This window comes from Otolemur garnettii, unplaced genomic scaffold (genome assembly GCF_000181295.1).
Source record: "Otolemur garnettii isolate 467f Iridium unplaced genomic scaffold, OtoGar3 scaffold00167, whole genome shotgun sequence".
In the NCBI taxonomy this organism is placed as follows: domain Eukaryota; kingdom Metazoa; phylum Chordata; class Mammalia; order Primates; family Galagidae; genus Otolemur; species Otolemur garnettii.
This window is the reverse complement of record NW_003852562.1, coordinates 3,545,332-3,552,790: the sequence shown is the minus strand read 5'-3', so window position 1 is coordinate 3,552,790 and position 7,459 is coordinate 3,545,332. Positions and strand designations below refer to the sequence as shown.

Here is a 7,459-nt window from a genome sequence, read left to right as displayed (position 1 = left end):
TTGACTCTTTTTCTAGCTTCTTAAAGGGGAGTCATGGATAATTGATTTTAGGCCTTTGTTCATTCTAATACAAATATTTGAAAATATAAATTTTTCTGTAGACATTGCTTTAACTAGATCACACAGTTACATCTGATGTTTTCAGTTTCATTTAATCAGGACTATCTTCTAAGTTGTTTTGTGACTTATTTCTCTAACTCCTGGGTTATTTAGACATGTAACAATCTCCAAATATTTGAGAATTTTTCAGATATATTTCTGTAATTGAGCTCTAATTTTATTCTACTGTGGGTCAGAAAATAAGAGTTCAATTTTTAAAAATTTATTGTGATTTAGCATCTAGCATATGTTCTGCCTTAGTGAATGTTCACATGCCCCAGACAATTCTGCTGTGTTAGGTAAAGCATTTTGTTCAGTTTGATCAAGTTGGTTGGTAGCGTTATTCAAGTTTTCTATAGTCTTACTAGCTTTCTGTATTGTTCTTTTAATTCCTGAGAGATGATCTTGAGAATCTTGAGCTCTCTCTGTTGCCTGTTTCAGTTTAGTCAGCTGTTGCTTTATGTGGAGCTCTGTTACCAGGTGTATATACATTTATAATTGTTCTATCTTAAATTATTCCTGTCTCTGGAAAGTTTCCTTATGTTAAAGTTTATTTTGCCAATATTAATAGAACTTCTCTTTCTTATGCTAATTGCATATGTACTTTTCATTATTTTACTTTCAACCTTGTATCTGTATTTAACTGCTTCTATGATAGACAGCATATAGCTGGATGCTACTTTTTACCCAGTCTGAAAATCTTGATCAGAGTGTTTATTTTATTCATTTATTTCTTATTTTCTTTTAGACAGAGTCTCACTCTGTAAGACTGCTGTGGCGTCAAGCTCACTGCAATCTCAAACTTTTGGGCTCTAACAATCTTCTTACTTCAGCCTCCCAAGTAGCTGGGACTACAGGCACCTGCCACAATGCCCAGCTATTTTTGAGAGACAGGGTCTCACTCCTGCTAAGGCTGGTGTCAAGCATAAGCAACTACAGGTGTGAGCCACCACGCCTGGCCTTTGATCAAAGTGTTTAAATCATTGCATTCAATGTAACTAATAATGTGATTGGATTTAGGTCTTCTATTTTATTATTTATTTACAATTTGCATCATCATTTCTTTTATTTTATTCCTCTATTCTTCAAATCCCCTCTTCCTTTTTTGTTCATGAAATATTCTTAATACCATTTTAATTCATCTATTTGCTTTTTTTGTTATATTTCTTTCCATTAATTTTGAATGCTTTCTTTAGAGATTGCAATGCAATTTATTCATCATGATATACTTAAAGCAATTTAGGAAGTTTCCATCAGTGTATGAATCCACACACATTTTATAGTTTAATGTCCATTTTTGGTTTTTGTTTGGTGAAATTCTATTAATTAGTTTGATGTATGTTGGTTGCATAACAGAATAGCTGACCTCTTTTACATGTGAACTTGTGGTTAAATACTGAGGTATTTGCCAAGAGAAAATAATTAGAAGGAAGGGATATGTGATATGACGTTACATACACAGACTTATGAAAAGGCAGAGGAGTTCAGAGAGATCATGGCTGCTGGAGGGTGAAAGAGAAGAACGTTGGTGCAGATGGTACAACAGAGGTGGAGTTCACCTCATCAGCTATGGCTCATGAAAGATGTGTGGCTTCTGAAAGATGAAGAAAATCGGGGTGGGTGTGGGTAAAATTCTAAAACTCAGTGGAAAACACTTTTTATTAACAAATAAAATGAACAAAAAATTGTGCTATTGGGAAAGAGGTGCATTTTATTGGGACTTTAACCATTTTACACCCGAGTGTAAACTGAGCTGGAGAAAACCTAACAGTGGAAAGTGCTGGGAGACATTAATAGAATGAAACAGAGTGAAGTGCAATAAATATATATACAAAGAATGACTGGAACTGGAATGCTGCCACAATTAAGAAATCCAATTAATGGTCCTACCTTGTAGATGAGAAAAATGATGGTTTGTGTTCTTGGATAGTCTATAAATTTAAGGTGAATCAACAAATTCTTGCCTTGCAATAATTTTTTTTATTTTTGCCTGTAAAATGCTAGCAAGTGAAGTGTGCTCTGTCATGAGTTTAGTATGTTTGTCTGCTCCGGAGGAAAGTCTTAACTATTGTACTTTTTCTCCTGCTCAGAAGTACGCTTAATCTCCTGGCAGATGTGTTGGGGGCAAAGGAAAATGTGAAGTCACGAGTAGCTCATTAGACGGATCCAAGATAGAATTGGTTACATTTAATTCCCAAGAACCTCTCATATTTCTCTATAAAGGGCTTGATGCAATATAGCTCTTATGAACTGGAAGGCTGTCTTTGTCTTGGGAAATTTTAATATTTTATCTTGTCCTTTAATGTTCCTGTCAAGGTATTTAAAGAGTGGAGTCAAAATTATTTGTATCAGGATGATGAAGAATGTTTTCATGGTGTCAAACCACTGGAAGTAGATTTGGGAAGACAAGATTAATAAGGAAGCCAGGATATGCCGCCGCATGGTGTTGTCAAGGTTGAAATTGTACATGATGACATTCCAAAATGTAACGGTTGACAGTTGAGTGTAATTAGCGGCCTCGTGTAGCCCAAGACTCCCAAGGCTCGTCAGCCAGTGGCACTAATGGGGGTCAAATCCACACCAATGGTTAATCTCCTGCCCTCACCTACTGACAGAGGACCTCTTGTCCTTTCAAAGTCTTCCCAAAGTATGTTTAAGTGTATGTTTTGGAGGGTCACACATGTATTCCTGAATGATCCTCCCCCTCACAGTTTTGCCATGTCTCCCTTCTCTTCTGTATCAAGCCTGCAAAGGAGGTGTGGGCAGGAGGGAGAAAGTGTCCCCTTGCAGTGTGTGTTACGGTTCCTGAACTGTGATGAAATGCAGGGTGGGTGTGCCCTCGGTGCTCCCTGGAGGTTTAGGGAAACAACACTTTTATGTTCCCTGCAACCCTCTCTCTTCTTGGGATGCAATCTGTGAAGATGGATGTGAGACAGTCTGCAGGGAAAACCCTGCTGTGCTCACAATAGCTTCTCTCCTCTGATTCTGAGTCTTGGTTACTTGGCCAAGTGGGATGTCTCTGGTGGCTCGGTCCTTTCATGGGTATTTTCTGTAGTTTGGCTCTCTGTTCTGTGAAGGCAGAGGCCAGGCTGTCTTGTTCAGCTCTGTGTCACTATCGAGTAGGCCCATGATAAATACTTGTTATCTCTCTGCTTCAGCTTCTTAAGTCTTTCAGCAAATAGAATTCTTCTAGGGCTAGTCCCACAAGTTTGCTGGAGTTGCCTAAATTCTATCTTGAGCTTAAAAGGGAGCCTCACTACATTTAAAGTAAGTCATAATATATCTCACTGTAGTTACTTGAGGCTAAATTACTTCATTCCTAGAGAGCTTCGAAACTGACAAAATTTATTGTCCATATTGTTGTCTTTTCAATTCAGGTTTATCCTGATTCCCATCAGTTTGGTTTTTGTTTAATTCTAGATTAATGTGGGCATTTTGATATTTTAATTATGAGGGAATAATTGTCCCTTCCCTTGCCACTAACAAATGATATGACCTTGTCCAGGGTTGCCAGGAAAAACATGGGACACCCAGTTAAATGTGAGCTTTTGGTAAGTGATGAATGATTTTTAGTAAAGTTATGTCCCACTAAAAAATTACTTGTTGTTTATCTGAAATTCAAATTTAACTGGCTGTACTGGTATTTTATTTTAATTTTTTTTCTGGACAAGCCATTTATCTTTTCTGTGTTTCAACTTCTTTATCTATAAAATGGAACATCAACTCTGCATACCTCATTGATCTAAAGCTTAAATGATATCAAGCACATCAATGTTCTTTCATAAGTAGGACTTTGTAGTAAAAATGTTACACACTATTAGTCATTCAATAAATGTTTATTGATATTTACTGTTTGTTCAGACTAGCATATGTTTGCTGTAGTAAATTAAAAACAAGTAGAAGACAGGTCTTGCTTTTAAGGAGTTTTCTAGATAGCTAAGAAGACAAGCTCCATGGTCTCTTCAAGCCCTGCAAAAGATAAGTCAATACAGTGCACAGTGGTTAGAATGCAGTGCCATGCTAGATGAGGCGAGGCAGGCAACACTCTTGGGGGATGATAAGAACTGACCCTGAATTTGACCTGAAGGACTTAGTAGCTCCCTGCTAGCCATCCTCATTAATCCCCTGTTTCCCTCTTAGGATTAATGCCAGAAACAGAGGGAGCATTATGAAGTCAAGAAACAAAACTTTAAAACAATGAAGAAATCTGCCTCTGGAGCATAACTTTCAGATCTATATTTTAAGCCCAAAAGTAAGTTAATTGTGTTCCAATTGTAATTTTAACTTGTGCTTAACTAGGACCTTTGAAATTTTTACAGATAAGAAAGTCTCCAATCTCCCATATACTCCGTCTCTTAAGTATGTATCTAAAATCAATCATTCATTCATTCTTCACTTAATAAACACATATTGAGCATATGCTATATGCCAGACAATGAGCTAGGTACAAAGCGTATTTAAGGATGAAAAAAGTGACAACCCAATGGAGGATCTCACTTCCTATGCTTCTGTGAATGATCTTCATAGCAGGCCATAGGTATGGTGACCCTGAGACCTTGAGATTCTAGTGGGACAGCTCAGCTTTGAGTGTGCACTTGACCAGGGAGTGCACTTTTTCTTCCTCTGGGAGGAATATTTATTCCCGCTGAACTTGATATTAGGGTCACACCATCTAGATCAGCTGACCAACTCTGGTCTTTAAGAAAGTGACTAATATTGTTTGTAATTGGATTGCTGTCTTTTTTTTTTTTTTGTATGAAACTACATCTTCTTTATTCTTCATCCTTTAAGTTCAGAACAAATAAACAAAAAAACACAATATGCAATATCCAATCCTCTTGGTCAAATCAAAGAGGGAATAGGGCTTGAGACCCTTGTCTCCTGCCTTAGATATATGGACAGACAAGAAAAGAAAAAACTAGACATCAGCAGAGGAAACCAAGTGGGACAGGGCCACTCAAGGGTGTGGAAACCATGGGTACATTATACAAAGGGCAAAATGTTTCCAAGTATAAACTCCTAATCTGCTTCTTCCAGGCTAGATACAGCCTCGTCACTCTCAAGGGGTGGGATCTCATCAGGAACAGCAGCACTGGGTTCCTCTGTTGCTGTCACTTCATCTTCATCAGGGCCTAGGTCTAGCTTGATTGTGCGGTAGATGCAGTTGGAGTGGGTCTGGCATCCTCAAGGGAGAAGCCAGAGGACAACAGTGCAGTTTCAAGCAGCAGCACCACCAGGTCCGCCTCAGCCTGCTGCTGCAGTGTCTTCATGATGGGGTGGCCAGGATTTATCTCTGGGTGTTTTCTGACCATCATATAGCCCACTGTAGACTTGTCCTGAAGTGCCTGGGCTTCTGTGATCTGCTCTCTGTTGGCTGTCCAGCCATAGCTCCTGGTGACAATGCAGCAGGCTGAAGACACAAGCCTACTGGAGATTGTTACCTTTCAATCTTCTTATCCAAGATTTCTTTCATGAGCTTGCAGAGCCTCTCAAACTTTGCCTTGCTGTCTTCCATTTTCTTCTTCTCTTCCTCATCCTTGGGTAGCTTCAGGCCCTCCTTGGTAACTGAGACCAGGCTCTTCCCATCAACCTCCTTGAGCTGCTGCACACAGTACTCATCAATGGGCTCAGTCATATATACCACCTCAAAGCCGCACTTCTGCACTCGCTCCACAAACGCAGACTTGGCCACCTGCTCTTTGCTCTCACCAGTGATGTAAACACTGCTGTGTTTCCTTCATGTGAGGGACATACTCTGACAGAGAAGTCATCTCATTTCCACACTGGGAGATGTGATATTGCAGCAGCTCAGACAGGCATCGCCAGTTAGTGGAGTCCTCATGTATTCCAAGCTTCAAATTTTTAGAGAATGCCTCATAGACTTTCTTATAGTTCTTGTCTTCTGCCAACTTAGAAAACAGCTGAAGGCACTTCTTCACTAACAATGTTTTTGCAAATGACTTTCACGATTTTGCTGATGCATTTCTCGGGAGGTGTTCGAGAGCAGATCCTCAGAGTCAATCACACCACAGATAAAGTTGAGATATTCTGGTATCAACTCATCACAGCTGTCCGGAATGAACACACAATGGACATAGAGTTTAATGTTGTCTTTTCTCTTTTTGTTCTCAGAGGTCAAAGGGAGCCTGATGAGGGATGAAAAACAGTGCCCTGAATTCCAACTGACCTTCTCCAGAAAAGTGCTTGACTCCTAAGGGGTCTACCCAGTCACTGGTGAGGCTCTAATAGAATTATCCATACTCCTTTTGAGTGATGTTATCAGGGTTTCTGGTTCGAATGGGCTTGGTTTTAATTCTTCCTGATCAATGTATTTTTCCTTAATCTTCTTAGTTTTCTTTTTCTTATCCTTACTTCTATCATCCTTCTCATCTGAGCCCACATCTTTGATCTTGGTCTTCTCTTCATCATCTTTATCTTCCTCTTCTTTCTCACCTTTCTCTTCTTCTGCCTCATCATCACTGATTTCCTTCTCTAGTTCCTTCTCCAAATAAAGGGTGATGGGATAGTCTACGAACTACAAATGCTTCTTCACTACTTATTTCACCTGCCTCCCCTCCAAGTACTCTGTCTAGTCTTCTTTCAGGTGGAGGATCACTTGGTGCCCCTGCCAATGGGCTCACCATGATCAGCACATATGGTAAAGGACCCCCAGCAGAAGATTTCCAAGCACATTATTCATCATCATTGTGATCAGAATCACTTTCTCTGCCACCAGTTAAGCAGGATAAAAGCCAATATAAAACTGTCTAATCAGTTAGATTGGTGGAGATAACTGCATCAACCTGAAGAACCGCCATAAATGCTTTAGCACCAGACTTGGCAATGGTTCCCAAATTATGTATGAGATCAGTGTTGGTCATGCCAATGCCTGTGTCCACCAAGGTCAGAATGCATTCCTGAGGGTTAGGGATGATGTCAATTTTCAACTCTTTACCACTATCCAACTTGGAAGGATCTTTCAGGTTCTCATAATGAATCTTGTCCAAGGCATCAGAAGCATTAGACATCAAGTCTCAAAGGAAAATTTCCTTGTTTAACAGAAGGTATTGATGATGAGAGGCATGAGTTGGGAAAAATTTTCCACCTCCTCCTCTCCATGGTGCACCTTTTCAGGCATCTTGAATAAATAAGGCTACAACCACTAGAAATCAGGTGGGCTGGGGCTGTCCAACTGGCATGCCTCACTACAGCTTTGTGGGAGTGACTCAAGAAGATTACTGTCATTTTTGACAACAAAATAAGTCTAGCATGGAAGACAGGTGTGCAATGTATATAGTTACTACTGAATGACAGGGAATGTGCAGAGCTATAGAAGCAGAGAAGAGAGTGTCTGCAGGGC

At 39.6% G+C, this 7,459-nt stretch overlaps 1 pseudogene; it reads right to left on the bottom strand.

Annotated features, from left to right (window-relative positions):
- Window positions 1-5,118: 5,118 nt before the first annotated feature.
- On the bottom strand, window positions 5,119-7,237 carry LOC100956431 (annotated as a pseudogene).
- Between the last annotated feature and the right edge of the window lie 222 nt (window positions 7,238-7,459).